Raw genomic sequence first — 22,628 nt, 5'->3', positions numbered from 1 at the left:
TTCCCCCCCACTCTGCCTGCTTGTGATCTGTCAATTCAATAAATAAAAACTTTTTTTAAAAAAATAGATACAAGATAACCTCCCCATCAGTGACTCACAGAGTAACAGAGCTGGGAAGAAACCTGGGGAATTACGTAGTGGGCCCCTCTAGGGATGAGCAGACGATGCATACTTATATCCACTGTTCCCGTCCAGCATCTACTCTAACGGGTCATGCAGATCAACAGTCCATTCTTCCCCCTTTACAAAAGACATGTTTCCATGGAAAAGAAATCCATAACCTTGGTTAAGAAACTCCCCCCCCCCCCGAACTCTGTTTCTTCATCTGTAAATTGAGGGGGGGGGGTGTCCTCAAACTATCCAAGACCTGTTTCAAGTTCCATGGCAGGTGAGACTAGAGTCAGAGATTTGAGCTAGGGACAGGATCCAGGTGTTCCAGGCCCCAGCCCAGGGCCAAGCCTATACCCCTTGCCTCCTAGTCTCTTCTCACCACGCACCCCCTCCCCGACACACACAATGAAACAGAAAGAATCTTTCCTTGTCTTTTCAGAACTGTGTAATACAATTATTCTGATTACTACAGAGAGCACTTACCACTAAACACCAAGATTCATTTTCTGTAATGCTGATATTTCATATCAGGATCCTTTTAGGCTCAATTAGCCTCATGGAAGATAATGGAGGGCAGTTGCAATCCGCATTTTTAAATATACATGTGGTTGTTTAGACATCTTTTGTTTGTTTCTCAGTGCTGTTCCATGGGAGAGGCATGTATAAAGGTGCTTATAAAAAACTCAGTAATGAAAATGTTGTCTGATTAGCTGAAGTACTGATTGCAAGACTATCAGGAAGGTGCTTTATATAGGACACCCCTGAAATCTGAGCAACATTCAAAGAGGACCCACGACCACAAACTTAAACTGATACATTTATCAATAAATATCGATAAACACATGAAGGCCTATCTTGGCTTCACTTGTAATCAGACAAATGCAAACACATTTTTAAAGTAATGAGATATCATTTTGTTACCTTTAAAATTAGTAAAGAAGTTTTTTTTTTTTTTTCATGATGCTTAGTTTGGCAAAGGTGAGGCAGAATGGCAGCCTGTACATGCACAGAGAATCTGAGCATCCCTCCTGGAATGCAATTGAACAGTACGTATGAAGGGCCCTTTGACTCAAGAATTCTACATCCATCTATCCATCTGTCTATCTATCTATCTTTTTAAAGATTTATTTATTTATTTATTTGAGAGAGAAAGAGCGAGCTCACAGAAGTGGGGAAAGGGGCAGAGAGAGACAGGGAGAGAAGCAGACTCCATGCTGAGCAGGAAGCCGGACGCAGGGCTTGTCGTGGGGCTTGATATCATGACCCCGAGTTCAGGACCTGAGCCGAAATCAAGAGTTGGTCACTTAACTGACTGTGCCAACCAGGCACCCCAAGAATTCTACTTTTAGAAATTTACTCCAAAACCAAATCAAGGAAGCAGATGTCGATTTATGTACAAAGGTGTCAATCATAGTATTCTTTAGGGGGAAATTGGAAACAAAATGTCTAAAAATAGGTGAATGATTACATAAATTACAGTATGTCTTCATGAAAGACCATTTTGAAGCATTACCGATCATGGTTTTGGAAACAGTTAACATGGAAAATGTTAGGCTATCATGTCCAGTTAGAGGAGTAAAATACAAAATTGTATGCCAGGTAGTCAACTTTGTAAGAAACAAACTAAACAGAAAGAGGAAAAGATGATGTTTTGTGGTGAGATGATGGGTGTTCTTTTTGAAACTTTTGTGTATTTTCTAAATTCTTTTACGGATGTGTATTATTTTTTATAATCAGGAAAAACAAGCATTATATAAAAGAAAAGAAAGGCCCAGGGCTAAGGTAAATTCATGATGGTGTCTAGAGTAGAAGTGCTTGCTGAGGCCAGAGAGGTCCACCTTGCCCTTCGCAGAGCAGCTCAGAGACGTCGTTATTCTGACAAGGAGCCTTGTCCTTGACGTGGACAAGGAATTCTAGTACGCGTGAGCACAACTTCAGCTAGTTGTGGCTTCACCCCGCTCTTCCCCAACACCACGTGGGGCTGCTTTCATGAACTCAGTCCCTCACCGCCGAACCACTTAAGCACTTCTCATTCTTCAATGTTTCACAAATGTTTCAGGAACACTGTGTTCTAAACTGCCCCTTCCTTCAGCCCCTCCGAATCCAGACTCTGCCTCTGGGAAGAGGTAACAAAATACAGGACGACCCCTGCTCCCTCCCAGAAGAAAGAAAATGCATCAGGTTTGCCTCACCTCCGTGGTCTGGAGGCAGGGGCACCTCAGGGGCTAATGTGTGCCTGCCATTCCCCACTGGCTTGACTCCCCCCATCCAAGGAAGAAACCCCAGTAGGGAGCAGGTTGTAACAGCAATAGAGAGGTGAGAGCAGCCTGCTACACTGCCTGGAAAGCCACTTGCTGAGCTTTGGGTAGTGCTCTCCCCAAGAAATCCTGGGGACCAGGGAAGGTCCAAAGACAGGGACTAGGATGAAGAAGGACCTTTTCTCGAACAATCTGGGACTCTGATGGAGCTTGGCCAGAGAAGTGAGGACTCCGAGTATTCAAATATTTCAAGAGCATCTAGAATGAGAGGGGTGAAACCTACTTTACCTGTGACCCTAATGATAGAAGCTGAATCAACAGGCAGAACCCACAGGGAGGCAACTTTTGGATCAATACAGGCACACATTTGGACATAATATGCTGAAAACATTTTTGTTGATTATATAATAATACTTGCACATGGTAAAACATTCAAAAGCCACAAAGGGATATGCAGTCAAAAGGAAGTTGTCTTCCCCTCTCTGTCTCTCAGCCACGTGTCAGTCCCAAGGTCCACCCCTGCCCCCAGCCAAACTACCCACTGTCCCCTCCACTGGGCAACCAGCATTGGCAGTTTCTTATATATTTTTCCAGAAATAGTCTATGGTGTTCTTTGGTCTATATACAAGCATGCTCTAAGCACACACTACAGATTATTCTTTATATATCTTTTTAATTCAAAACTGTTTAAGATTAGTCTCTATTAACCCATAGAGTACTATCAACTCTTTTCTTCTTCTTTTTAACAACTATATGCAACTCTTGGTGTGACTAAATTGTCATTTACTAAGCTCTCTTCTTAGTATCTAGGTGCTTCCAATTGCTAGCCATTATAGGAAACACTGCCGTGAGTTTCTCTGTATGCATGGAACACATGTGCAAATACATTTGTAGAATTAATTCCTAGAATTGGAATTGCTGGGTTAAAAGATCTCTTCAATATAAAAATTTAAAGGCATTTAATACCATTATGCAGTTCAAAATTCAGAAGACACAAAGGGTGTATGTGAGAAGCTAACTTTCATTCCCGTCATTCGGCCTTCTGGTTCTTTTCCTCCTAGTCAACCAGTGTTATGAGTTCCGTGTATATTCTTGAATAATGATTTCCTTCCCTTTCTGAAAGTACAAATGGTAGCACATTGTAATCATGATTTTGTGCCTTGCTTTGAAAAAATTAACAACATATCATGAAAATGTTCTTAGAAGTAGTAGCCAAGAGCTGTTTTTTTCTCTTTTTTATAGGTATATGGCATTTCATCAAATGCCTGTGTCATAATTATGATGGGCATTTTGGTTGTTTGAAAATGTTTTGCTATTGGTACATGTTTAAATTTTTTCTTTTTTTAAAATATTTTATTTATTTATTTGACAGACAGATCACAAGTAGGCAGAGAGGCAGGCAGAGAGAGAGGAAGGGAAGCAGGTTCCCTGCTGAGCAGAAAGCTGGATGTGGGGCTCAATCCCAGGACCCTGGGACTATGACCTGAGCCCAAGGCAGAGGCTTTAATCCACTGAGCCACCCAGGCCCCCCTTTAAAAATTTTTCATAGCTCTTGCCAAATTGTCAGAAAATGTACCAATACCAATTTACCCTCCTGTCAACAAAATATGGATTTGTTTTCCAACATCTTCAACAACACATGTATGATGAAACTTCTAGTCTTTGCAATTGTGGTAGGTAACACGTGATATCTCAGTGTTGTCTCTATTTCCATATCTCTTATGAGTGAGGTTGAGCACTTCTGTAGCTGAACGATTTATAATTGCTTTACCATAAGTTAGCTATTCCTATCTTTTGCCCATTTTACTACTGGGTTGTTGGTCTGTTAATTATTGATTTTTAGAAACTTCATATACATATATATATGTATACATGCATGCACACAATGATACTATTCCGTATTTGTCATCTATATCATAAATATTTTTCTTAACTTTTCATTTATCTTTTGACTATGTCTCTGTTTGTTTCCCTCATGCAGGATTTTTTAAATTTTATGTAATAATGTCTATTCATCTTCTATTTAATATTTATGACCTTCCTTGCTCCAAGATTAAATTAGTCTGTATTTTCTTGTAGCACTTTAATGGTTTCACCATGAAAATATTGGATTCATTTGGATTTTATTTTAAAATGAAAACTAAGATATAGGAATAAGATAGGGATTCAACTGCTTTATTCTTTTCAGATTGTCATATAATTTATTTAAACTTCAAGAGTGCCTGGGGGGGCTCAGTTGGTTGGGCATCTGCTTGGACTCAGTTAGTGGTCTCAGGGTCCTGGGATCAAGCCCCACATTGGGCTCCGCACCTGGTGGGGAGTCTGCTTCCCCTCTCCCTCTGTGATTGCTCTCATTTTCTCTCAAACAAATAAATAAAATCTTTAAAAAATACACTTCAGAGCTGTTTGAGGGTCAGGAGTATGTGTGAGTCACCTGTGTTCGTCATAGCACCTCTTACTAATAATAAGTAGCAATTGATGAGAGCTTACTAGGACCAGGATGTCCATATATCTGTGTGCTGAATGACTCCAAAGTTCTTGAACCTTCCAGGGCACTACTCCCATTATTGCACAATGCCTTACCCATATTTTGCCAATGAATAAATGTAGATATATTTAATTTGGGCCACATCAGGCTAGCAAAGCACAGCAATTCATGGAACCCAGTCAGTCCAAGTAGATTCCTCTAGGCGTCCAGCATGGGGTTGGCCCATTGCTTTGGACTAAGCATAGCTCTGCCACTTAACCTCTGACCTTGAAGCCATAGTTTAAATATTGTGCACCTTTGTTTTCCTCATCTATGAAATGAGATAACAAAACCTAGCTCAGAGGAGTGTTGTGAAGGTCAAATAAGATACTGATTGCATAAAGTTTTTTTTTTTTTAAGATTTATTTATTTGATACAGAGAGAGAGCATGCAATTTGGGGAAAGGGCAGAGAGAGAATATCTTCAAGCAGTCTCCCCACTGAGCATGGAGCCTGACATGGGGCTTGAATTCACGACCTATGAGATCATGACCTGAGTGGTCGTCAAGAGTCAGAGACTTGACCGGCTGCACCACCAGGCACCCCCTGACTGCATAAGGTTTTGAAGGACATCAAGGTGCTGTGCCTTAAGGGATTATGGCTCAAGTGTGGATAATGCAAATACCATTAGTGGCATGTGCCTAGTTATATGTCTCTCTGGTAGGACTAAAAGAAGAGGAGGCTGGACAGAGGACAGAGCTGTTGAGAGGTGGGGGCTGTAAGTAGCTATTTCTGTTCCTCAAGTGACCATTCTCTAGGCATAGACTGAAATTCCCTCTGGAGTCCCACTAATGGACACATTAGTATCAGTTGACAAAGTACCATATGCTCTAAAATGTTCTCTCATTAAGCTTCATGGAATGAGGCAGGAATTCTTGGACCATTATAGGAAATCTTCTATGACTTTAGCCTCTAGTAAAACCATAAGCTCTGGAAGGTCAGGCTGGGCCCCCAACTATATGATGATGCACAAAACAGCTCTTATTTTAAGACAGAAGTTCTTTTTTTTTTTTTAAGATTTTATTTGTTTATTTGACAAACAGAGATCACAAGTAGACAGAGAGGCAGGCAGAGAGAGAGAGAGGGGGGAAGCAGGCTCCCTGCTGAGCAGAGAGCCCGATGCAGGACTCGATCCCAGGACCCTGAGATCATGACCTGAGCCGAAGGCAGCGGCTTAACCCACTGAGCCACCCAGGTGCCCTTAAGACAGAAGTTCTATAAAATCAGATTATTCTCATCTTGTCAATACTAGAATCAAAAAAAGCATCTTTTATTTTTGAAAAAATGTATGTTTTGAGGCACCTGCATGGCTCAGTCGTTAAGCGTCTGCCTTCAGCTCGGGTCATAATCCTGGGGTCCTGGGATCGAGCCCTGCTTCAGGATCCCTGCTCAGTGGGGGTTTGCTTCTCCCTCTCCTACCCCCTCCCGCTTGTGTTCTCTCTCTCGCTCTGTCTCTGTCAAATAAATAAAAAATCTTTAAAAAAAAGAAAAAATGTATGTTTTAATAATGGATTATTTTGTGAACACTTGATATTTGGTTTCAAGCTAATCAGCAGGTGTAACAGTCACTAATCAGGGTCTAGATTATAAGAATGCATCGTTTCTCCAGTGTCATTGTGGTTTTTCATAATCCATACCTTAAATTTCAGTACTTTCAGCATTCCTTCACAAAAGGTATTATCTCTTTTTATATTAATCAGTCTACATTTTTTTAAAAAGGGAAAAAAGAAAAAAAAAGAGAAGAAAGACTGAAGTTCCACAAATTGTGAAAGAAAAGGCAGATTTGAAGTCTTTTTTTTTTTTTAACATCTTATTTATTTATTTGACACAGACAGAGATCACAAGTAGGCAGAGAGGCAGGCGGAGAGAGGGGGAAGCAGGTTCCCCACCGAGTAGAGAGCCTAATGTGGGGCTCGATCCCAGATCCCCAAGACCATGACCCGAGCTGAAGGCAGAGGCCTAACCCTCTGAGCCAACCAGGTGCCCTACAGATTTGAAGTCTTAAGACTTGGAAGTTTCTTTTCTCTTTCTTTCTTTCATTTTTTTTCCCCCCAGAAAGAGAGCGGGATTTGGGGATGGGCAGAAGGAGAGAGAGAATCCCAAGCAGGCTCCACACCCAGTGCAGGGCCCGTGTGGGGCTTGATCTCAGGACCCTGAGATCTCAGTGACCTAAGCCGAAATCAAGAGTCAGATGTTTTGTCGACAGAGCCACCCAGGCACCTCAAGATCTGGGAGTTTCAAAGTGTGTAATAATAGTTGCTTTTTATCAAATGTCTACAATACCCTGATTCTCTGCTAGGTGCTTTATTTACCCTTATTTAATTTAATCCTCACAACACCTCCCAAGGTCAGTATTATCTGTTTATTATGATGTGAAAACTGAAAGATTACATTAGTTGTCCAAGGTCACAAAGCTAATAAGGGCAAGAGCTGGTATTCAAGCCACATCTGACTCCAACGCCCAGATCCCTCCCAGAACATCCCTGAACCAAAAAAAAAAAGACTAAGACACAATGTCTCCGTACGCAGTCCACCATAACAAAACATGAATAAAGCCTTGTTTTTAACAAAATCTAGGTCATCCCTCTCTCTCCCTATCCACTAAAGATGGGAGAGAAGCCTCCAACATGCTCCCCTGTGGCCAGGGCCTCTCCAGGTCCTATTTTCAGAATTCAGGGTTGTAAAAGAGTGTTTTAACTGAAGGCTAGCAGTACCCCTAGATCTCCCTTCAGTCAGTCTTTCTCTGCTTATCCCTGTCTTCTACACTGGGCTTCTATTTAATAGGATCTGAACTGAGTAAAGGATTCCATGAGTCTGCCCTTCACCAAAGTTAGAAAAACACTAGGGGCACCTGTCAGGCTCAGCGGGTAGATTGCGCAACTCTTGATCTTGGGGGTGTAGGTTTGAACCCCATGTTGAGTAGAGACATTACTTAAAAATAAAATCTTTAAAAAAATTCCTTCAGCTTCAGATACTTGGTAAGTCAAGGTGCCATAGGGGCATCTGGCTGGCTCAGTCATGAGACTATTGATCTCAGAGATGTGAGTTCAAGCCCCACGTTGGGCGTAGAGATTACTTAAAATAAAATAAAATAAAATAAAATAAAATACATCTTAAAAAAGAGAAAAACTGGTGTAGCCCAATGCTTTCCTTTATAGATATTACTCAGACCCTGTGGGCTTGAATAAAATCACCAAGAAAGGTAGAACAGATCCTTTTCTCTTTAAGGTTTTAATGGCTGGGTCACTATAGGGAAACTGTAGAATGATAAAGACAATCATCATGGGAAATGTGTTCCAAGAGCCCTTCTGGTTTGTTGACCCAGTAGTGGATGGTGGCTAAACCAGATTCAAATTCTGGCTATATGACCCAGTACTGGATTATTTTGAGCAAGTTACTTAACTTTGCTGAATCTCTTCATCAAAAGTGACACCCTAATGCCTGCTCATTGGGGTTTTGTGGTAATTAATAGTGTATTTAAAACACTCAGCATGTCGGGTGCCTGGGTGGCTCAGTGGTTAAGCATCTGCTTTCAGTTCAGGTCCTGATCTCTGGCTCCTGGGATCAAGCCCCGCATGGAGCCCTGCATTGGGCTCCCTGCGCAGCGGGAAGCCTGCTTCTCCCTCTCCCACTCCCCCTGCTTGTATTCCCTCTCTTGCTGTGTCTCTCTCTGTCAAATAAAAACAAACAAACAAACAAACAAACAAAACTCAGCATGTAATAGTTTTCTTCCCCATCCTAATAACTCAGCATGTCATTCTCTGGGAGTTCTCTTTTCATTCTCCTATTCAGGGAGCTAACTTGTACTCACTCTAGTTTCCTTCATTTCTTTTCCTGGGTTTGAATCTAAAGTCTTAAATTCTTATTAATTAAGTGACCTCAGAAAAGTCTTCTCATGTGTAAAATGAGGATCCTAATAACATATACCCTGTAGAATTATAAAAGTAAGATGACATGAACTGCTTAGAACAGTGACTAATAAATATTAGATCTCAATAAATTTTAACAAGGGCAGTTTGTGGGGTCCACAAAATAATTCTGGAAGACTTTCTTGCCCTCATAAGTAAGCTAGTCACCTTACCTGGAAGCTTAGGATCTTTATGCTTTATTCTTGGAGTTCAGGAATTTCACCAGGGCATATTTTTAAAAGCCTATCCTACCAATCTCTCACTCTCTCTCCTTTAAAAAAGATTTTAGGGGCACCTGGGTGGCTCGGTTGGTTGGGCCACTGCCTTCAGCTCAGGTCATGATCCCGGCCTGGATCGAGTCCCTCGTTGGGCTCCCAGCTCCATGGGGAGTCTGCTTCTCCCTCTGACTTCTCCCCTCTCATGCTCTCTTATTCTCTCTCTCCCTCAAATAAGTAAAATCTTTAAAAAAAAGATTTTATTTATTTATTAGAGAGAGAGAGAGGGAGTGAGCAAGAGAGAGAGAGAGCACATGCTGGGGGTGGGGAGTGGTGCAGGGAAAGGGAGAGGCGAGCCCAACACGGGGCTCAATCTCAAAACTCAGAGATCATGACCTGGGTTTAAGCAACTGAGCCACCCAGGTGTCCCCCAATCTGTCTTTTCATTCGTATATTTAGACTACTTACATCTACTGTAATTATTGAAATATGAGGAGTCAAGTTTGACATTTTGTTATTCATTTTGAATAACAAATAAAATAACAATGTTTGGTATTGAAAACAATACCACCAAAACAACGTTTTGTTGTTGTTGTTGTTGTTTTGTCAAAGATAAAGTTAGGCATACATAACATCACAGTTTACAGATGCTGGCATTTTACCACTTCAAGTGAAATACACATTTGGGTCCCTTTACCCTCTCTCCTTTTTAAAATAATTGTCTTAACTATTATATATGCTGAGAACATCCAATAATATTATAATTTTTGTTTCCAATACCAAACATAAATTAGAAAACTCAAGAGGAAAGTGACATTTTATTATATTAACTAATATTTTTACCCTCTCTGTTAATCTTCCTTTATTTCTGATATTCCAAGTTTTCAGCTTGTTTTTTAAATTTAATTTTATTTTTTCAGTGTTTTAGGATTCATTGTTTATGCACCACACCCAGTGCTCTATGCATACATGCTCTCCTTAATACCCACCACCAGGATCACCCATTCCCCCACCTCCATCAAGTTGTCAACATTTTTTTTTTTTAAGATTTTATTTATTTATTTGATAGAGAGAGATCACAAGTAGGCAGAGAGGCAGGCAGAGAAAGAGGGGGAAGCAGGCTCCCCGCTAAGTGGAGAGCCTGATGCGGGGCTCGATCCCAGGACCCTGAGATCATGACCTGAGCTGAAGGCAGAGGCTTTAACCCACTGAGTCACCCAGGCGCCCAAGTTGTCAACTTTTATCATTTTTTTTGTGTTTGAAGAATTCCCTTTAGTCATCATTTCAGGGGAGTTTCATTGGTCACAATTTCCCTTACTTTTTTTTATCTTAGTTTCTCACTTTTGTTTCTGAAGGATATTTTTACTGGATATAGAATTCTAAGTTGATGTTGATTTTCTTTCCGCACTTGAAAAATGTTGTGCCACTTTCTCTGCCCGCCTTTTCAAATGAGAATTTGGCTGTCACTGAAACTGGTATTCCTCTGTAAGTCACTTGTCATTTCTCTCTCTGCTATCAAGATTTTTTATTTTTTGCCATTAGTTTTCAGGAGTGTAATTATGATGCCTTGATGTGAATTTCTCTGTTTCTTTGAGTTTCTCCCTTCTGGAATTTGCACAACTGATACAGACTTTGCCAAATTTTGGGAATTTTCAGCGATTATTTCTTCAATTGCTTTTTCAGTCCCACTTTCTCTCCCCTGTTCTTCTAGGACTCTGATTATATGAGTGTTAGATGAACTTTGTTCTCTTTTTTTCCCCAATCCACTTTCCTCTCAGTTGTTTGGATTGGGTGTATTCTATTACTCTGCCCTCAAATTCACTGATTTTTATCCTTTGTTACCACCATTCTACTATTGAGTTTTTCCAGCGAGTTTTTAAATCCTTTTCTTGTAATTTCCAGTTACATAATATCCATGTGGTTATTTTTCATAACATCTATTTCTTTGTAGATATTTCCTATGTTTTCATCTGAGAAGTTATGATTGCTTCTTGAAGCATTTTTAGGATGGCCACTTTAAAAACATTGTCAGATAATTCCAACATCTGCAGCTTCTCCATTTCAGTGTCTGTTGACTGTCTTCCTCTCATCCAAGGTGACATTTTTCTGGTTCTTGGTATGATAAGTGATTTTTTAAATTGCATCCTGAACCTTTTGGGTATGATGTTATGAGATTCTGGATCTCATTTGAATTCTGTTTTAGCAGGCCTCAACTGACACTGTACTAGTAGGGAAAGAGAACCCTGCATTGTGACCCCTGGATGGGGATGAAGTCCAAGTCCCCACTCCATCTCTGATGACACCACCTGGTATACAGCGGGAGATGTGGTTGTGAGCTCAGGACAGGGGTGAACATCCAAGTTCTCTACTCAGCCTCCACTAAGCAGGGGTGGGAGAGTGGGAGTAGGAACGTTGTGTGAAATCTTCTACTCTGGGGTTTGGCTGGAATTGGGTACCTGTTGTCACAAAGGCTCCTGTCTTGTTAGGCTGCCCTTTCCCATTCCTTTGGCTACAGGAATTAGACTTTTCTTGAGGACTTTTTTTTTTTTTTAAATAATCTGTGTCTGTTGGCATTTCCTAGTCGTGGATTTCTCTAGTGCCTGGTCTGGGATATATAGGATGCAAAAAGAAAACCTAGGGAATTATTGCCACGTTGTTCTTTGAGTCCTGAGGTGCCTAGCTGGTCTGTTTTATCTCCCCATCATTCAGAATTTTCTTATGTTTGTTTTATACATAATGTCTAGAGGTTTTAGCTATATTTAGTAGGAAGAATAGGGAGAAATGTGTTCCTTTATCTTGTCCAGAACTGGAAGTCCTAGGTATGTGATTTTATTTTGTTTTATATTATTATTAAATTTTTTTAAAAAATTTATTTATTTGACAGAGAAAGAGATCACAAGTAGGCAGAGAGACAGGCAGAGGAGAGGGAGAAGCAGGCTTTCCGCCGAGCAGAGAGCCTGATGCGGCGCTTGATCCCAGGACCCTGAGATCATGACCCGAGCCGAAGGCAGAGGCTTAACCCACTGAGCCACACAGGCACCCCTATTTTATATTATTTTATTGTATTTTTTAAAATTAATCTCCACACGCAACGTGAGGCTTGAACTTACAACCCTGAGATCAAGAGTTGCATGCTCCATTGACTTAGCCAGTCAGGTGCCCCCCTCCCCATGGTATGTGTTTTTAAATTAAGACTGGGTAGCATTCAGTGAGTCTCTTCTATTTACAATTTCCAGCTTCTTAAAGTCCTAAAATTTTCTTCTATCACTTCTTTGGTGATTGCTTCACCCTCTTATTACTTTTGCTCTATTTGCTACTCTATCATGTGTCTATCTGAGTAATTATGTTTAATACTATCTGTAGATTATAAGTATATTTCATCCACTTTTTTAACCTTTTCACTCATAATTTCCATTTCTTTGTATTTTTGGTTTGGTACTGTGGGATTGTTCTCCTTTTTCATCTTTTAGGTCATTAAATCTATTTTCAGTGTTGTTCATTCTATTTTTCACTTCCACAATGAAAATGTTTAAATTAAGAAATTGATTTTTAAACTTCTCAAAACCATATGTCTTCGTTCTGATTCTGTCTTTCTAATCTCTACTTGAATATCCTTAAGATTCTTATTTTAAAAACGTACCTTTTCTTCTTTTAAATCTGTCTCAATACGAGTCCTCTTTTCTAGCTCTTTAGCTTGGTCTTCTTCCTTCAAGCTATGGAGTCTCCTTAAATAGCCTCTGATCTGCTCTGGCCACTCATGTTGGCCCCTGGGCAAATCAGGATACTGTGGCCTTTTGGGTAGCAACAGGGCAGCAGTCATGAAAGCAAAGGAAGCCGATACTTCTCTAGTGGCCTCACGTTGAATGAGGCTGGTCAACTGGGCCCACCATGCTGAGGTAAGGTGGGAGAGATCTTCAGATACCCCGTATGAATAGGGAAGATTGGGCTGCTGTGTGCCATTGTATAGGTTGTCTACAATACAAGGGTACCAGTTGAGAGGATCAGCAGGACCTCAAATCCATTTGCTGAGCTGTGTACCATGGTATGGCACTCTCTCTGCCTGAAGGAAGGGAACATTCTTTTCTTGTTTTCACAAGGCATCTGAGGAGGGGATGCTTTTTTGCTAATCCACTGTATGTACTAGTAGCGGCCCTGGGAGGGGTAGTTTGGCCCAACTGTGACATTCCCCTCTAGGGAGACAGACCTCAGCGGAATCAGGGATCTTCCCTCAGGGCCGTGTGCAGGAAGTGGGCAGGGGAGTTTCTACTCACCTGAGAAAGGGACCCACTCCACTGGGGCCAGCTGGACCTCTCAAGTGGCCCCAGAATCCAAAGGCTTCAGTGTAGGCCCAGGCTCCTGAGAGCTCGTCCCCCCCCCCCCCCCAGTTTTAAATAGTGTGGCAGAGATGGCAGCCTTCACCAGCCCTGCACTGGTTTGGTCTCCGTGGGTATGTGTGACCTCTTCTTTACGTTCCAGCTCTAGGCCCTCACATCCTACCCTCTCCATTCCCCGTATGTCTCACAGCATGACTTCCCTCTGTAGGGAGCCAGCTGAGAGGAGGAGTCAGTTAGAGGATACAGACCCCCGTCTTTACAAGATTCCCCCTGGATAGTCATCCTAAAATGATTTATGAAATTTCTCCATATTATGATTCTGTTGCAGTCATCTTCCTCCCCACAGGGGGAGAGCTCTCTTACCCAGGTAAACTTGGATTTGAATCCACTTTCCAGCTGTGATCTTATACAAATCATTTGACTTCTCTGAGCTCAGCTCAGTTTCTTCTTCTGTAAAATGGGGATAATAATGTTTGTGTTGCCTAACTCAGGAGCTATTGAGAGAATACAATGAGATGATTACTTTGTCTGGTGTTTTATAAACAGTAAAATGCTATGAAAAGTAAAGGAACTGAAGAAAATGATGATGGTGGGATGGTGGCATCTGCCTGTTGGGCTGTGGGGGAGCTGAGCGACAGATTCAGAGCAGAATGGAGCGTGTGTTAATCAGAACAGATGTAGTGGCAAGACCGAGGAGGGCCATGCTAGACCCTGCCGCAACCTCAAGGGCATGCCATTGGAACTGATCTTCCAAAAGCTGAACCAACAGAGAAATAGAGAATTTTTAAAAGAATTAAAAGGAAAAAGCTGCTGAAGCCACTCCTCTATTTTCAAAGTCAAACACTGAAAGATTTATCATCTGAGGAATGAGATTAAAAGCTTGTCTGACGGGAGACATAAAGAACTCAAATATTTTTTAAAAATTGTGATAATCCTTCCCAGCTCTATCCGATCCTTTCCCTCTGTTGCCAACCCTATCATGAAGTCCATTGCCATGAACAAGTGATTAGAATATCAATTTTATCAAGAAGCAGAGACGGTGGTTAGGGAGAGGGAAAGAAATGCAAGCAGACAAGGCTGACCAGGAGAGCTGAGGAAGCAGTCCAGAAAGGAGACGTGCTTGCCACATCCCCATCCCCCACCCCCCATCCCTCCTAAAAAAAGTAAAAATGGGTCATCTTTAGGGACATGACTGGGGTAAGTGATCAGACACAGTTTGGAGGGTACTGGGAGATGGGGCTCTCTTCACTAATACACAGAAAATGGACTGTCTCCTCTAACTCCCTATTTGCTGTATTTTACAGTGAGCTGGACAGTTCGTTTTTAAGAAGCGAGCAGTGAATGTCCGCTTCTGTGTCCTAGAATCTTGGGAGTAAGAACATGTTGTTTTTATGTCATCGTTTCTTTCTGTAGAGCAACAGTTAACTTGTTCTCAAGAGGTAATATAATCCTCGTGATAAGCGCCCAGTTTCTTTTGCAGAGAACAGCCAGACCGCTCTCTCTGACTAGGTCACGCGTTAGCTTCCTTAATCTCAAACCATCTTTTGGTTTGGAGCTCAGGGAGCTCGGTCTATAAGGTATCATTCTCTCCTTTTCCAGAAGAAGAGGCAGTAGCTCAGAGAGGTGATGTGACTGACATTCCCCAAGCCACACAGCGGGATAGGGACAGAACTGGGTTCTAGAACTCTAAAGCTCTGCTTTTCTACAAGCACCTTGCCACATGTGTAGCCTTGGATCTCATACAGGGCTATTTCTAATGCTCTACCTGCAGTACTCCAACGTCCATGAGTCCTGGCTCACCTTGGTCTCAAAGAAACTGTCTTTGTTATAGTTCAGGATTCAGTAGGTCTTGAATAGTAAAGATATGTACTTGGTTTTTGTGGTATAATAACACTTATAACCAAACTAAGCCATTCCCCATCCAGTTGAATTTGTGTTAATGCCGAGGTACATCAAAAGGCATGAGTCCACTTAATCTCACAAAACAAACTGAGGGTTGCTGGGGGGAGGGGGGTTGGGAGAAGGGGGGTGGGGTTATGGACATTGGGGAGGGTATGTGCTTTGGTGAGTGCTGTGAAGTGTGTAAACCTGGTGATTCACAGACCTGTACCCCTGGGGATAAAAATATATGCTTATAAAAAATTAAAAAAAAAAAAGGCATGAGTCCATAGTAGGTGGTCAATGATGTTGGATGAATGACCTTTTGGAGGCCCTTAAGGAATCGTGTCATTTTAGGTCTAAAAGAACCTTGAAGATCATTCGGTGTCATTTCTCTTCTACTCTGGAGCCTGAAGAGTGAGGGGACTTGGGGGCAAGTACCAAAATGATATTAGACTCCTTTTTTTTTTCTCTCCTGTTTCCCAGACCACTGTTCATTTTTTCACCTGCACTGCTTCTCATTAATTTGATATGAAGGCCTTAAAATGGCCAACGAACTTATGTTCTGGTATACAAAATAGAAGTTTCTAACATCTCCTTTCAAAATGTTACTCCCTACCAAATAACAGAGACAGGTTTAAAATTTTTTTTTTTTTTTTTTTTTTAGCCGTATGGAATTTGATCATTCCACAGAAGAGCAAAAACTTGTCCTAAATCACTACAGACAGTAAAGCTGAAATTTGAAGCAGTAAACGATTCTATTTTGGGAACAATAGATATAAAGTCAGGAAGAGTTAGGTATTCCAAGAAGGAAATTGTATAGAAAAGCTAACTATTAAGTCAGCTCTCAGAAGTATTTGAATGCAAAGGAGATTAATACAGATAAGGGGAAGGTATGGGCACTTAGCAGATAACAAATGGCACACTCATACCATAGAGAAAGCAAAACTTTTAGCTGAAATGGTACTTATGGGAAATAAATCCAAACCTCAGATGTTTTAGTCAGGAAGTCTCATTAGGATGCAGCACAGCTTCTCATTATGGGTTATTACATAGTGTCACTAAAAAAAGAGAGACATCCGAGAGGGACAAGGCGTGATCAAATAGCCATATGAGAAATTGCAGTCTTGCTGTATCTTGTTCTGTGTTAATATTGGATCATTTGATGGTATCCTGTCACCAAAAATGACTTCAGAGTGACAAAAACAGAGATTAAAAGTGATCTAGATTGAAATGACAGCTTTTAGGGTAAAGTTCTTTTGAGAAACTTCTGTATATTTTATTCATCGATTTATTTTTTCATTCAACAAATATCTATAGAGTCCTAGGAAGACAAAAATAAATAAGGTAGTTGTCTTTCTCAAGGAGGCTTTGGGAAGGCAGACATGTAAATAAATTATTGTAATGCGGTGTGCTTGGTGCTTTATTTGAAAAGTAGCCCAGCCACAAAGGAGGGGCTGGGGAAGACCTTGGAGAGGAGAAGATGTTTTTGAGCAGGATTTAGAGGAGGAAGAATTTGACAAGTTGTAGGAAAAGCCTGGAAAGGAGGAAGCCACCCTGGGTCAGGCATTAGCTTCTGCAAAGCACTTAGCCCGGGGGGGGGGGGGGGGGGGGGGGTATATCTAGAATCCTGGGTGCGGCCCAGCACTACTATTGTTGGGCTTCAGAATCTTAGGTCAATGGCGTCACTGCCTGGAGCCTCAGTTTCCCTCTGTGAATAAAACTGAGGGACTCTCTAGAACTTGCTGGAGTTGACACAGGTTAACAAGTGGCTGGCTATGCTGGGGTTTAAGGAAGGGCGGTTTGGCTGGGACTGTATTTTTTAGCACTATGCTCCATGTCTTTCATTGCGTAAACTATTATGTGTAAAGCACTTAAAACAGTGCCTGGCACATAGTATTAAGTTAATAAATTATAGCTATTTTAGGGCCCATAGGTGGCTCAGTTGTTAAGCATCTGCCTTCGGCTCAGGTCATGATTCCGGGTCCTGGGATGGAGACCCCCATCAGGCTCCCTGCTCAGCGGGGAGCCTGCTTCTCCCTCTCCCACTCCCCCTGCTTGTATTCCCTCTCTCGCTGTGCCTCTCTCTGTCAAGTAAATAAATAAAATCTTTAAAAAAAATTATAACTAGTTTTACTCTTGTGAAATATGTTGTGCCCTGGGATTTGGCATGAGGTAATAGGGTGACATCTAGATGGGGCTGTAGCTGTCAATGGGTCAGATTACTGAGGGCTTCACGCCATGCCAAGCTTTTAGGATTTTATCACAGGGCCAGGAAGAAACAATGGAGGTATCTTGAGCTGGAGAGTGACTTGTCAGGTTCATGTTTTGAAAAGATCTCTGGCAGCATGAGGAAGATGAATCGCAAATCAGCTAGACTAGAGGCATTTACTATGGCTTCACTGAGAAATGGTGAGGCTCCAACTATATATAAGTAAGGCCCAGGCAGCTAGCAAGATGAAGAGGAGACATGGATAAGTGGTGTTATGGAGACAGAGTTGACTCAACTCAGTGCCCAGGAGGGTTTGAGTACCAGGAAGCAGGAAGAGTCTAGAACATTCCCTTTGGTTTTGGTTTCAGGGCCACTACCATTTGAGATACAGAAGCAATGCAGAAGCAGTAATTTAGGCAAAAGTTGTGAGATTGGTTTTGGCTCTTTGGGGACTGGGGCATCTGAAGAGGATTCACGAGATGTCCGACAGGCAGTTAGGTCTCTGGGTCTGAAGCACAGAAGAAGGTCTAGGCTGAAGCCATACATCTGCTCTGCTCAGTGAGAGAGAAGAGACAAAAGAGACCAAGAAGAGACATGAGCAACATTTGCATTTAACCAGCCGGCAGACAAGGAAGGCTGAGGGAGAAAACTAACCAGAATGGGAACCTGGGCAGAAAGCGGCAGGAGCCAAAAGGTGAAATTGCTTATGCATTAAAGCTCCTGAAGAGGCAGATGCTTCTGGTAGGGGCAGCTACGAAATGGAGAGGGACAGGGCACAATTCCGTGTGAGAAATTTGTACTCAGTGGACAAGAGGGGGTGAGTTTTTGTTTTCCTTTCTGACAAGTGCCCTCTTCAGTCTTTGATAATCTGCATTAGGGAAAGTAATTTGGTTCTTTTTTTTTTTTTTTAAGATTTTATTTATTTATTTGACAGAGATCACAAGTAGGCAGAGAGTCAGGCAGAGAGAGAGAGGGAGAAGCAGGCTCCCCGCCGAGCAGAGAGCCCAATGTGGGGCTCGATCCTATGATTCTGAGATCACAACCCGAGCCGAAGGCAGAGGCTTAACCTGCTGAGCCACCCAGGCACCCCTGGTTCTTAATCTTTATCTACAACACATAATCTTAAAAAATTAAACTCTATTTAGAGATAATTATAGATTTACATGGAGTTGTAAGAAATAATGTTGATAGGTACTACACTGAATTTTTTAGAAGCTTACTTTATTTCCACCATGGCTTCAGAATTTTCCATATTTTGTCCACTTTCCTGAATGATGCTTATTCTGAGGCAGAGTTTAGGACACTGTATCTACAGTGGAGGCAGGAAGCGGGAGACGGGAAGCTGACCCTCAGGAGTGAAGGGCTAACTCAGCCCATGGATCTGGGTGACAAAGGAGCTGGGGCACTGAGAGAAGACAGATCTTTGAGGCACTGAGGGAAAATAGATCTTGTAGGTAGCTAGGAGGCCTTTCAAAGACAAAGAGCCTCTGAGGAGAGAAGTTTTGAATAGAAACCTGGATTTGGAAGTAAAAGGTAGAGAGGAGGTAGGGGCCAAGTGCCTTTCCTCAGGTGGGCCAGGCATGTTACAACTCCTACAATGCTATTTTTGTTTTTGGTTTTTTTTTTTTTTTTTCGGTTTTTTGACGGACACCATTATTACTATACATTTGTGCTCCATTCCATCACCAGAATGACCTAACATTCCAACCTGATGGGGCCCTTCCCTACTCAAAACTTCCCGCCCTGCTTCAGCTCTCAGCTCCCATCCTTCCCTCACGGGGATCCCTCTCATCCTTGGGTCTTTGCTCCTGTGGCCTCTGCCTAGAAAGCTCTCTCCAGACTCCTCCCTTTGACCGCCAACCTCCTTGGCCTTTCCCAGTTTCTGTAGAGCCGGCATGCTCTCCAAGAGGCCTTCTTCTGTCTCTCAGCCAATGCAGGTGCCCCTCCCTGGCAGCCTGGGATCACATTCTTGTTAGAAGTGTGTTGATTAATAGCCGTTTAGACAGTACATTCGAGAAGGCATCATAGTGCTTTATTTGAAGTTGTATCTCCAGTGTCGAACGTCGTGTGGAGAAGATTCTTCAGCAAGGAGAAGAGTTCTCAGGCAGAGGCATGGGTTTGGGTCCGATGTATAGACAGGTGACAGAACAGGAGCCAGAAGAGTGGTTAAGATGGCCCAGGAAGTCAGAAGGGGGCTGAGTGCACAGTTCCAGGGTACCCCAGCATTTTAGGGCTTTGGGATTTGAGGGTCCCGCAAGGGGACCAAGAAGGAGTGGTTCGAGAGGTTTAGGAAAGCTGAGGGACCCCAGCGATCAGGGATGAGGGCCGTAGTGCCCAAGTGGGTCCACCTCTTCATCCTCCCACAGCCCTCGGCTCCTTCTGCTGAGAGGAGGGCAAGTTGGGGTCATCTGCATCCCCCCCACCCCCAGTCCCTCGTAGTTGGGAGTTCTTCGAGAGGCCTTGCGGTATGACAGCCAGAAGAGGGGTGGGGTGAGAAGGAGGTCTTTCGTTGGGACTCTTCTGGATTCCAGCTCCGGCCCCACCGCCTCCGGGCTGGGTGACCTTGGGGGAGCCCCTTTCCTCTCCCAGCCTCAGTCTCCCCGTGGGTACTCGGCTGACGCTGCGCGCCCAGGTGGGGAGCCGCGGGAGGCCGGCGGAGGCAGGGCCCGGGTGGGAGCGGGACCGCCCACTGCGGCGGGCCGGGACCTCGGGGCCCGCGGAGGCGGCGCGCGGGGCTCCTCCCCCGGGCCGAGGGTCGCGGCGCCGGCAGCTGGCGGCCCCGCAGCTGCAGCCTCAGCACCTGCCGCGACCAGACGGCGCGGGCGCGGCCGGGCCCTGCGCTCCCCCCTCCGGCTGCAGCCGCGGCGCGGGAGGCGGAGCCCGAGCCGAGCCCGAGCCGAGCCGCTTGCCCGAGCCTTGCCCGCGTCCGTGCCCGCCGCCGGGCGGGGCCGCCCCTCGCCGAAAGCGTCAGCTCTCCCGGTCCGCGTCCGCGCGGGCGGCGCCTCCTCTGCAGGTAAGGGTGAGGTCCCGGCGCCGCAAAGTTTTTGGGGGACTGACGGTCTACGCCCCGGGCCTGCGCCTCTGGGAGCAGCAGGCTGCCTGCCCCTCGGCTTCCTCCGCGCCGCCCTCCGCCGTGCGCTCCGTTTGCACCGCCGGCCCCGGGTGACCCGCGCCCGCCTCCAGTCCTCGTGTTCCCATCGCTGTGGGAGGCGCGTCCGCGGGCTCGCTCAGGGCCTGCAACGGTTAAATCTCTCACAGTATCAATGTATTGCTTAAGTTTTTGAGATCTGCATGGTGGAGTGCAAAGAGCGGCAAACCGGGAGGCGGGAGACCTGGGTTCAGGTGCGGCCACGGCCAGCGCCAACTTTCTGAGTGACCTCGGACCAGCCAGCCCTGCAGCGTCTCGATGGCCACACCTGGACTAGGATGGGTTCCCCGGCGATGGTCATCTGAAGTGCACGCCTGTGTTGCCATTTTGTGAGTCAGGGGCAACCCTGAGTGCCTCAGTTCCAGGGTTCCTTTGGGCGGGGGAGGAACCCACAGAGATCAATCTGAGCCTGGGGCGGTGGTGCGGGGTGGAGGGGGTGGTGGATCCCGTCGCTAACCAGCTGCAGTTTTGGCTGAGTTGTAGGGGGGTTGTTGAGCCAATCTCTGGGAATAGAGGATGCTCCCAGAGCTAGGAGTCTGGGCCCTGGCTTCTGGTGACCCCTCTGCCGTCCATTGATTGTGTGACCTTCGGCAAGTCCCCTGTTCTGGTTTTGCCGCGCCCACCCCCACCCCCACGAAGTGGGGAGGGAGGAATGTGCACTAGATGATGGTTGTGGCCCTTTCGCCGTAAAGTCTGGAGAAGTAGAATCTTCCAGGTCTCTCCATTTACGATTAGTTTGGGTAGAGGAACTCTTTGACTAAACATCCACCCAGTGCTTGCAAATCGGAGTTTAGAAAATAAAGGAGGCATTTGCGGTGTGCTTTGGGAGTCCCGAAATAGACATGGCAAGGATTGGTGAATGTTGGCCTTTCCTCCTTCAGTGCTTTGGACCATCATAAAATATTCAACAGCATAATGATTTGTTTTCAGAGTGCCTTATAGATCAGGAAGCATTTCTGTTTGTGAGTCGGTTATTTTTGTGAAAACCTCAAAATAGTTGTTTGGGGAAAAAAATAAATAAGGCACTGTTGTAGGGGTCCTGGCAGAGAGGCCAACATCTACTTATTTCTAGAGTGATGTTTTCCAATCAAGATGACATAGAAAATCACTCTAAATCAGACGTTCTTTAGCGGGTGTTCAACAGGGCATAGTTGGAGAGGCCTACAGTTTGGCCAAGTCCATATTTTCCATGATGGGTACATTCTGGTGCAGCTGTGGCAGAACAAGCACGGGGTAGTTAGATGACCTCCTAGAAGGTGAGCTTTGTTCTTTTTGCCCAATTTGTCCCCCTTGGGCTGCAATTAGCGTTTCCTCAGTGTGTGGGTGAAATCCATTACTATGAAAGGGTTCTTATGGAAGTGATTTTATTATTTTATTTCCTTCCTTGACTTCCTGGTTTTGAGTTTCAAGCTTTATGAAATCAGAGAACTAGTAAGAGCGTGCTTTGTGACTAGGGCAGGAACACGCCGGAGTTGTGGTACATAGGTTTGCCTTTCCCCAGCCGTACTGTGTAGCTGAAGTTAATTTGTCCAGAGCCTTTGATGGGTCAGGTGCAGTAGAATATCCCTTGTCCTTTCCCTCTCCCTTCTTCAGGGGTTCAACAAGCACTGTCTCACCACTCATTCAGGAGGAAACAAATAGGAAAAATACCGGTAGGCCCTTCCCTCCAGGAGCTCAGGGTCTAGTGAGGAAGAAGGAGGAAGATACTGCAGGCATTCTGGGAGTTCTTACTGGGCATCTCTGGGGACACTGAGGAGGGCACATTCGAACTGGGGACAATGGGGAAGACTGCACCACAGAAGGTGGAAGGAAGAAGAGGATTTCAACAGGTGGTGGAAAGTGGAAAGCCCACTTTAGGTCGAGGAACTGGTGTGAGCAGAGCTACAGGATCGGGAAAGCTCAGGAGCCAGATGGAGAACACCGGGTCAGGTGGGAGCAAGGAGGAGGCAGAGCACTTCAGAGCAGAGGACAGTGGGGAGGGGCTCAGGAGGCTCCCAACTTGGGCTCGAATCGACACTGGTTTGGGGATATTGGGCTT

The 22,628-nt window shown here is 44.1% G+C and overlaps 1 protein-coding gene across 3 annotated transcripts in view; it reads left to right on the top strand.

Annotated features, from left to right (window-relative positions):
* FRMPD1 (FERM and PDZ domain containing 1) overlaps window positions 1-22,628 on the top strand; it is a 142,093-nt gene that overhangs the window by 28,904 nt on the left and 90,561 nt on the right. For 2 of the 3 annotated variants that reach the window (XM_032306637.1, XM_032306635.1), the window contains exon 1: window positions 20,214-20,455. The exons of the other annotated variant lie outside the window; for it this stretch is intronic. The gene's annotated coding sequence lies outside the window, so the exon portion shown is untranslated. Of the gene's footprint in view, window positions 1-20,213; window positions 20,456-22,628 lie in introns of those variants that run through there. 3 annotated transcript variants of the gene reach the window in all.

This window comes from Mustela erminea, chromosome 12, assembly GCF_009829155.1.
Source record: "Mustela erminea isolate mMusErm1 chromosome 12, mMusErm1.Pri, whole genome shotgun sequence".
Classification (NCBI taxonomy): Eukaryota; Metazoa; Chordata; class Mammalia; order Carnivora; family Mustelidae; genus Mustela; species Mustela erminea.
This window is presented reverse-complemented; position numbering and strand designations above follow the sequence as displayed.